Raw genomic sequence first — 9,835 nt, forward strand, 5'->3', positions numbered from 1 at the left:
ATATATATATATAAGACTTCAATATTACCATTCGGATACTTTACCAACTGTCCATCTGGTACGGTATATTTCCAATTAGGATACATTAAATATTATGAGGAAAACTTTTGACCCCGTCGAAATTCGAACCCAAAATCGCTAAATTACCGAAATATATATTTATTATAATCTTTGGTAATCACCAGTAGACGTGTTTACCATCATACCAAAGTTACTATCATGCGATTTACTTATATTCATTGCATATTACGCAAAGAATTGAGAAAAAAAATGTAAAAAATGGCATTATTGTTGTTTAAAGAAAATTCATAAAGTGCACAAACACATAAAAAATTTATCTATGTTAAAATTTATTTTTACTAAAACATCAGAAAAAGATAATTTAGTAACATTAGTCATTTGTATATAATTTTGAAACTCATTTTGTTTTTATTGTTGTAAATTGAATTTATATGCATAATTATAATGTATACCAGATAATATATAATATTAAATTCAATAATAATCTTTTATATCAGATAAAATAGGCCTATAATATGCCTTTTAATAAATTATAAGTTAGAAAATCAGTACATACCTTCATCTCCTTGAGCTGTAATATAATAGAAACAAAGTATAATTTAATAAGGTTCACAACAATGGATGATTCTTCACTACTATTAATATTTATTTAGAATTTTGATTAATTATCACTATGGGTCTAATAATAAAATTGTACCAATAATAATAATAATAATAATAATAATAATAATAATAATAATAATAATAATAATAATAATAATAGTATTTTTGTTTGTTAATAGTTTGAATTAGTTGATATTTAGATAATTTTACCCATATGAGGACAAGTTAAGCATTATTGATGACATAAAAAACTATTATTATTATTATTATTATTATTTATTTTTTTTATTATTAATAATATTATTATTATTGTTATTATTATTATTATTATTATTATTATTATTATTATTATTATTATTATATTAATTGATATCAATTAATCATTTATATCATACACCGTACTATATTTGTTAGTTTATTTGCAAAAATAAAAAATAAATTAAATTTCATACAAAACCAATGACAATGACATTTTACATGACAGCATTTATCGAATTCATTCCCTCGGATGATACAGGCACAGGTGAAGTAGTTAATAATTTTGTTTTACTATCATGTATTTCCCTCCTTGTGAATTTATGCCCTTCTTAAGTATACAGTTAACATTATAGGATACCAATTTTAGCAGGCCTATAGATTAAACCTGAATGGCATTGCCCCAACCTCCTAGATATAATGGCCTGACACCCCAGCTTCAGGTACCATACCCTACAGTTCCAGAGCAATGGCTACCGGGATTTTAAAAAAATGAACCATTTATTAGTGATCACATCAGACCAATTGGTTGTTAATTTCAATTTATTTTATTTTTAAAATGTGGGCAAAAATTACCACAAATGAACTAAATTACTCTTTTGTATGAGTGGCAGTCCATTTCACAAAACAAACTTAAGTGTCCTGTATGATGATTTTAAGTGTCATTATGAGGTCCTAAAAACTTCAGTGGAGTTGTTTTTGGTCACGAGAACAATTCCAAGATTTGAACCAAGGAAGCAAGCATTAGCAAAGGCAAGCACTTTGACCAACAAATTAAAACTTTCAATAATCAATTGTAAACTAATGAGTGATTCGGGTGGGGATCGAACCCACGACCTCAAGGTAACTAGCCTGGTGCAATAACCACTACACTACGAGCTTGACACTAGTCACCAAGCGCAAGCTCGGTAGCCTAATGGTTACTGTTCCAGACTAATTATCTGGAGGTCGTGAGTTCGATTCTCACCCGAATTACTTGCGATTTTTTTCCCCGCAAGTATTTGGGAACGCGCTGAGTATAATTCGACATCACTCTTACACTTCTATAGCGTTGCCCATTGCTGTCGTTGTTTATTCAGTACCGTACTTCATAAATTCACATTATATAACATTTTTAAAATACCCAACAATTAAAGTCACAGGGCTTAATTCCAATGAGGTCCTCATGTATTAAATATTTACATTAAAATATGAAGCAATATAATTTATTTTTTTTGGTTTTTCGTATTTTGTTTTTAAGAAAACCAAATCCATATTATTCTGTTTAATTTCAATTTAGTAGTGTATGCCCCAACTATAGTCTTAAAAATAACGTAAATGTTAATATGTAATGAATACCATACACAGTTTCTAGTGTTTACTGTTTATGTTGTACCTTGATCTTATGCTACTTTTAAATTTGAATTTTTTTTTGTAAGAGTAATGAACACTGTTGTCTAAAAAAATCACCATCGTTTGTTTAAAAAAAAATACAATTGTATTTCAGTAAATCATTGTCGTTATCCTATCTTACAATCTTTGTCCTGTTCTTGACGTAAGCAAAACACACACAAAAAAAACAAACAGATGGCAATATAAAAGTGCCCAAATTTTCAAGGACTGTTTCGATTATTCACTTTTTGTAAATATTTATGTATATTTACATATATGATATAATATAATGATATAATATACACTTATGTCATATATTGATATATAGTTACATGATTAGGTTAAAGAATATTAATGTAATTATTATAAGAATATTAGTCACTTAGGGGATAGATGGTTATTTAATCGACAACTTCGTTGTACATATGCTACATATAAGCGCATAGAGACCTCGTTTATTTGCACTATATAAATCCATCTATTATTATTATCTATTATTACAGTGGTCGATATTAATCAATATCGGAACTAAAGGCAAGGGATGAGTATACGGCTGTGATTTGCATGATATAATCAATGAGGTATGTGGGTCGTATAGCCAACACTGTGGATTAATTAAAAAAATAGATCAATATGAACGTGATATTTTGTGAATTAGATGTATTGTTCCCGATCGGCTGTTGCTTCTTGATTACGTATTATGCAGTAAAATTAATGATATAATTGGATTCGGTATAGTTTATCATATTTACAAAGACACTTCACAGAAAATTAAGTAATTAGGATTATTTGCATTTTAAATAGACACAGAAATATGAACGTGGTCTTGAAATTAATTACTGTATGCGGTCATCTCGTGAACGAGCCACCGGATTAAAATGCGCTACGTAAATCGATGACATTTCTTCGATTATCTATTTCCAATCTACCGAAACATTCGCCTTACAATACAATATTCTATCCCAATGTATGTTATTTAGTGGTGCCTCTGGGAAAAAATTTCAGGGGGCTAAGGTATCCAAGAGGTGTGGTCTGAGAATTATTGGTAGAGACCAGCGAGTCCAGGGGAGAGCCCTGGTGAAGGTCCAGGAATATGACTATATTAAAACAGTTAATGTCAATATATAAGTACACAATTATATTAAGCTGACAAATTCAAATAATCCAACGTACAATAATAATACTGTACAAATATAGTGCCGGTTTACTATTTACGGATTAAACATAGAGAGTATGCTCAATAACATTAGCGGAGTTAAGAAAAACAAAAATAGACAAATGATCCATAGCCGGGTGGTGACCACCTGAATACAGAGCCATTGCTGTAAACCAGTTCGTAGGTCTACTTTTGTTTGTTTAAAATCGAAGTTGCTGATTTCAGCATTTCGAAGCACTATAATGTCCACTAACGTTTAGAAGATAATAATACTTATATGAAATGCAAAAGGTTCAATACCTTAGGGGTTCACTTTCCAACCCCAAAAATTTCAATTCAGAAATACGATTAGTTTAACATAAAAATATACAGGTAATAATAAATCCAATCATAAAGCATACTTATATATCTTTAAAATACCACACCATTGTTTTATGGCTCAAGACCATGGAGGTTGATGTTATTATAGAATATTTCATCAAAAAAATACAGGTTTCGGTAGTAGATCTGCCATCTTTAGTGTAATGATTGCTACAATCTTATTTATAAATAAAATAAGAAACTGCGATACATTGTATTGTAAATACAGCGGATTTGAACCGTAAAAATTTAAAAACAACATATAGGCCTAATAATAATATGACGTATTACATTTTAGAAGCTGGAGAATCGATTGAACCGTAACTGTTAAGGAGAATGAATGACGTGAATAAAGATGAGAGAACGAGATAAAAAAAAATCCTCGCAAGCAATATAAAAGTTGCTTGTTATGGAAGGGTTTATTCCATTGGACGTGTAACGCTTCCTTTATTTTACATTGGCTAGCTGATGGGGCGGAAAACAGTATACGCACACATGTCCAGAAAGAATTGTTTTACATAAAATAATTGTTCGTCAATGTAACATAATTTTAGATAAATATTAAAGCATAGGCCTAATTGATATTATCAATCAACCAATAACATTTAAAGCGCCAAATACATTTTTTTTCTCTAAGATGCTTCGGGTCCTTGATCATGGTTATTGAAAATAAGTGAGCTGGAAAAAGTGCCTGCTTGACAGTAGACATTTGCTGTTGATGTGTTTAATCTGATTGTTTATTTCTATATTGAGAGCAGTTACATTTTTAAATCTCATTTGTTCTGTAATTTGGTATGGGCATTAGGGAGTTTTCGCAAGCTATACGAAAACGATAACGAATACGGTTACGTCAGCAATCATTTAGACAACCCTTCTCCTACACAGTAGAATATCTGTCACAACGTATGCGATACGTGCATTTGCATAAGCAAAGACCATATACAGCTCGCATAGCATATTGTCAAGAATGTTTTAGGCATGAATGACGATAACGATAATGACGTATTAGTATTCGTTATCGTTTTCATAAAATTGCAAAATCTCCCTATAAATAAAACGAATTTATTTAATGTATTCTTTGAACGACCAGTATAAACAAATAAGTAGGCGAATGTACAATACAAATTATATGACGTTACAATGATGGTATCAAGAATATTTACTAACTAATAACAGTAGGTGTTTTGCTAAATTTTATGTAGTGTAATTTAATATAATTGTACGTCTGAATAATATAAATAAATATTTGTTATAGACTGTAGTAATTTAATATCATATGACAATAGTAACGTTTATTGATATAAAATTTTATTCAATATAACATCATTTCGAGGAATTGTAATCAACATTAAAATTGAGCTGGAAAAATTGTCTGCTTAAAAGAAATTTGCTTACTTGATGATGTACGCTAATTGTTTATTTCTAATTTCTAGCAATTAGGTCTACATGTTTTAATATCAATTGTTTTGTAATTTGATTAATTGGTGTTTGTTGAAAAAAGATGAGAACAGCAGTTTTAATATGTTTTTAGATGCTGCATCTTTCAGAAGGTGATACCAACATGTTGGTGTGGTGATTTTGAAAGGTTTATCAGAAAAAGTGGTGTCCTTGGAGTGACCAGTATAAACAAATACTGTATGTAGAAGTGGTTGGCGCATCGGTTGTGGCTTGGACTCCCAACCTTGAGGTCGGGTTTCGAAACTCTCATTGTGCAAGTCGCTTGTGTCCTGGTATACTACGGTTGCCTCTCTCCACACAGGAGTACAAGTGGGTACCTGGTAGTTCCAACACTGCGCTGATTACTAGCCGCAATATTATGGAGATATAATTTAATTTAATAATTTAGTGTTCAATATGATCCATATGTGTTTGATCCAATGACCGGGGTAATAATGTGAAGCGCTTAGAGGCTTTGTTAAGGCATTAAGCGCTATATAAGAACGACATTATTATGTAGGCGAATGTACAATACAAATTATATATAATTAAAACAGATTGTATATACACGAATATTCACAGAGACCTTTATTAATAACATGATTATTATTGCAGTGTAATTTAATATTACATTTGCACAGCTGAATAATGTAAGATATTATACAATAGACTATACAATAGCTTAATATCATGACAGAAATACCGGTATCGACATTATATTCCCTTACGGCTATAACATCATTTCGAAGAATTATAATCAATAATATAATACAATATATATATATATATATATGTATATATATATATATATATTAAATCATCAAAGAGAGGTAAATACAGTGTTTAATAAAGGACATTAATACAATGCTATATATACATATATTATATGATACTGAGTGGATACATCGTTAAAACAAATAATAAAAGCATTGCTTATTTTAAATATATGCTCAAATTATAAATATATAAAGTTATAATAATAAAAACAAATACATTTCACTGAGTTGTTCGTGAGAATTACGAATGCCGGCATATCATATGATACGTTCTCGTCGATTTAGAATATCATTTCAGAAATTGATATGTATAAATATCAGTTTACATAAAAGAAATAAATCTACGGATCTTGATTTTCGACAAAGGTATCGGAATTAACAAGATCATATTTTTACCAATACATTATTTAAATATCAAGGCCATATTTTTTTTACAAATACATTAGGCCTATAAATGATTGCCTATATGATTATAGGCAATTATTTCTTGTACTACAGGTTCTTATTTATTCACTTGTGTATTTTACTTATTATATTATATTTATGTATATAGGCCTATATTTATTTATATATTAATTTTCTTATATATTTTTAATTTTTTAATTTTTCTTTATCTTAATATTATTTTGTCATCTTATTGAATCGCGATAAATTATTTAGATACATTTATATGTTCATGACCCCACAATTAAAGCCTGCTTACGGTGGGTTACCTTTTTCACAATACGTTACTTTCATTACTTGATTGATTTTGAAGCATACTTTTTACGGGATAAAAAAACCAATTTAAAATATAATCATTGTATTTTTACACTGATTATTGGATAGATGCATTTGTTACTGGATATAAACAAAATGATAAAAAACATTACTTATAATATGCTCAAATTCTATATAACCAAACAGTTATGTAGGTGAATGTACAGTACAAATTATATAATGAAAACAGGTGGTATCAATATACACGAAAATTGACAGAAATTTTTACTGATAACAGTAGGAGTATTAATAATAATTATGTGTTATTTGTATTTATTTTACCGTAATTAAGTGATTCATTATATTGTATTTTAAGTTAAACGCACCACCCTTGAGTCCCGCCGATCTAAATTCGTATGTTCACAAAATAAATAAATATTATTGATGTTATGTCGTGTAATTTAACATTATAATCGCACAGCTGAATAATGTAAATAAATATTATTATAGACTATACTATAGTTTGATATCGTGACAATAACAGTCATCGATATTATATTCCCCAAGGCCTATAACATGATTTCGAAGAATTTTAATTAAAACCAAAAACAGTAAGAGGCTAAAGATGAGTTCCAGTTTTGTAAAAACCGATTTAAAATACAATCATTGTCATTTTACACTACTGATATTGAATACATGCAATTGTTACTGGATATAAACAAAATAATATAAACCTTGCTTATATATATTATGTTCAAATTATATATTTACATAATAAAATTATTATTGTTATCAATTTTGTTATATTAATATTAATATGTACAGTAGAAAAAAATGGCCGTAACTATGGTTAAAAGATTATCGACGACTAACCCGTGTAATAAAGTGTCTTTTAATTTTATCGAGCACTAATATAATGGAAAAATCAATCATTTGTGAAATTATAATCGCCTTTTACAAGCCCATAGCATGAGGTTTCCAATGAGGGCAATGGGCCCAGGGGTAATTTATTTTCTTGGTCAATCAATTGAAGGAGTCAGAGTGGGTGTCAGCCACGAAGGTAGCCTGAAACATTCAACATGTCGAATGTTATCATCATGTCTAGTAGTCTACGGAATTGATGCAAGGGGTGAGGTTGTCTATGGACTGAAGCTGAAGAATTTTATTATATGATGTTGAATTTCTTAATAATTTTTAGTGTGTTTGATGCGAGAGGTATGGGTTAGAGTTTGATTTATCAGACGGGAGCAAATGGACAGGAGTTTGGCCGTGTGGAAATACAACGGATCGAAATGGGTCTCGGGGACAGTTAGTCCTTATAGTGTGTGAAAAAATGCTTGATGATAAAAAGCCGGGTGGCAAACCAGTGGGAAAAGACGTCTGGTAGTAAAAGCTTGGTGGCAAAAGATCTAGTGTGGCGCATCTTGTTTTTTTTTTATATTTTTTTTTTATTAAATAGAAATTTCATAATACAAAGTATAATGTACAGAGCGTGACGGAATTGGTGTATTTTCGATGAATAATTTATTATTTGACAAGTGATTTCTTGAGGCCTCCATAACATATCAGACATACAGACATCACAATTTGGAATCAATTGAGAAATCTTTTGGCATCATAGAATTAGTTGTAAACAAATATGATATCTCATGTTAAAGATTTTTTCACAACTATCAACGATAATTTAATCATTCCATCACTGAGTAATATGTGCTGTACCAAATCAAATTTACATAACATTTTAGAGCCGAAGAATAAAAAAAATAAACTAGAATCATAATATATTTAGTTAACATTTTAGGAGAATAAGCTCAAACGACTAATAAAATTATTTATTCGTTTATTCATTCTTTTAAATTTATTAAATTAATCAGTTTATTACTTTATTTAGAAAACCCTGCAAAAGCGGGTTCAAGAGGAAGAGGTGGGTGGCACTTCTTTTAAATTTAAACAAAATATGGGAAAGTAAGAAATAATATTAAAATTTAAGTCTGAGTGTGCCATTCCGGCAATCTAAAGGGGCCATCCCCAACAATGATGGGGCTGAGGTAGCCTGGGCTCTCCATCTGTAAAATGTCCTCCTCGGGCCACCTCTATCTTGATCCGCCACTGACCCCATCTTTTGATCTCTTTCGTTGGTTACTTATATCGTTTTTCAAAATCTATCTTGAGGAAATCATGTAAAACAAAATTCATGGATTTATTAGCCGTTGGTATTGAAAAGTTTTAGTTTGTAAACACACCAACGACAATTTTATTATAATAATTTAACTGAAATGAAACCTTTCTGAAAGATTGTATTCGTTACCATGGCTTAAACAAAGAAAGATGAAAACTTACCTGAAATTGACACATGAGACGTTAAGAGTGTAAGAAGCAAGATGGTCCAGCTTTTTGGTCCCATGTTGCTGATTCCCCGGGCTACAGAAGCCCACAAAAACACACTCAATACACAGTATAAATCAAAGTTCCAAACTCCAGAACGATAAGAATATAATACTTTGTTGCTTATTTGATTTTTTTTTTCCAAACGTGAGATTCCTGCTAAATACTAACTTGATAGCTAGTAAAGTTCTGCAGGACTTTCCTGGATGGTTTACGTCCAGAAATAATTAAAATCAGCGAAATTAAACTTGTTTTAGACTGTCAATTAGTTATGCAAATCTGTCATTGTACAGGTGACGAAATATTGGGCGATTGGTTGATTTTATTATGACAGCACATTGCAAAGTATTGTAAATTTACGGCTCATTAATGAAAACAACCCGCGGAGACAAATCTTTTGAATTGAATCTGTTCATTTTGGAGATCGATGCCTAGCCAGCTGTTGACTACTCGGAAATTTTATATCATCGCCGTGATTGTGTAATTACCCACCAGCTATAAAAAAAAAAAAAAAAAAAAAAAAATAAGACAATTTATTAAGCCCGTAAATAAATAATGTTGATACTCCGTTTAAAGTTTTGGCATTTATTGTGAATTTATGCGGTTACCTTCGACCCTTTAAACGTTTTACTATCGTTTACAATTATTTATTTTAAATTATTTAGTGTATTATTATTATTTTATTATTATTATTCTGTCTCTTATACACATCTAGATGTGTATAAGAGACAGGCTTATGTTCGGAGATCTTACAAAAAGTGCATTCCCAATC

This window comes from Anneissia japonica, unplaced genomic scaffold, assembly GCF_011630105.1.
Source record: "Anneissia japonica isolate Jap-2015-1 unplaced genomic scaffold, ASM1163010v1 scaffold287960_len3192837_cov198, whole genome shotgun sequence".
In the NCBI taxonomy this organism is placed as follows: Eukaryota; Metazoa; Echinodermata; class Crinoidea; order Comatulida; family Comatulidae; genus Anneissia; species Anneissia japonica.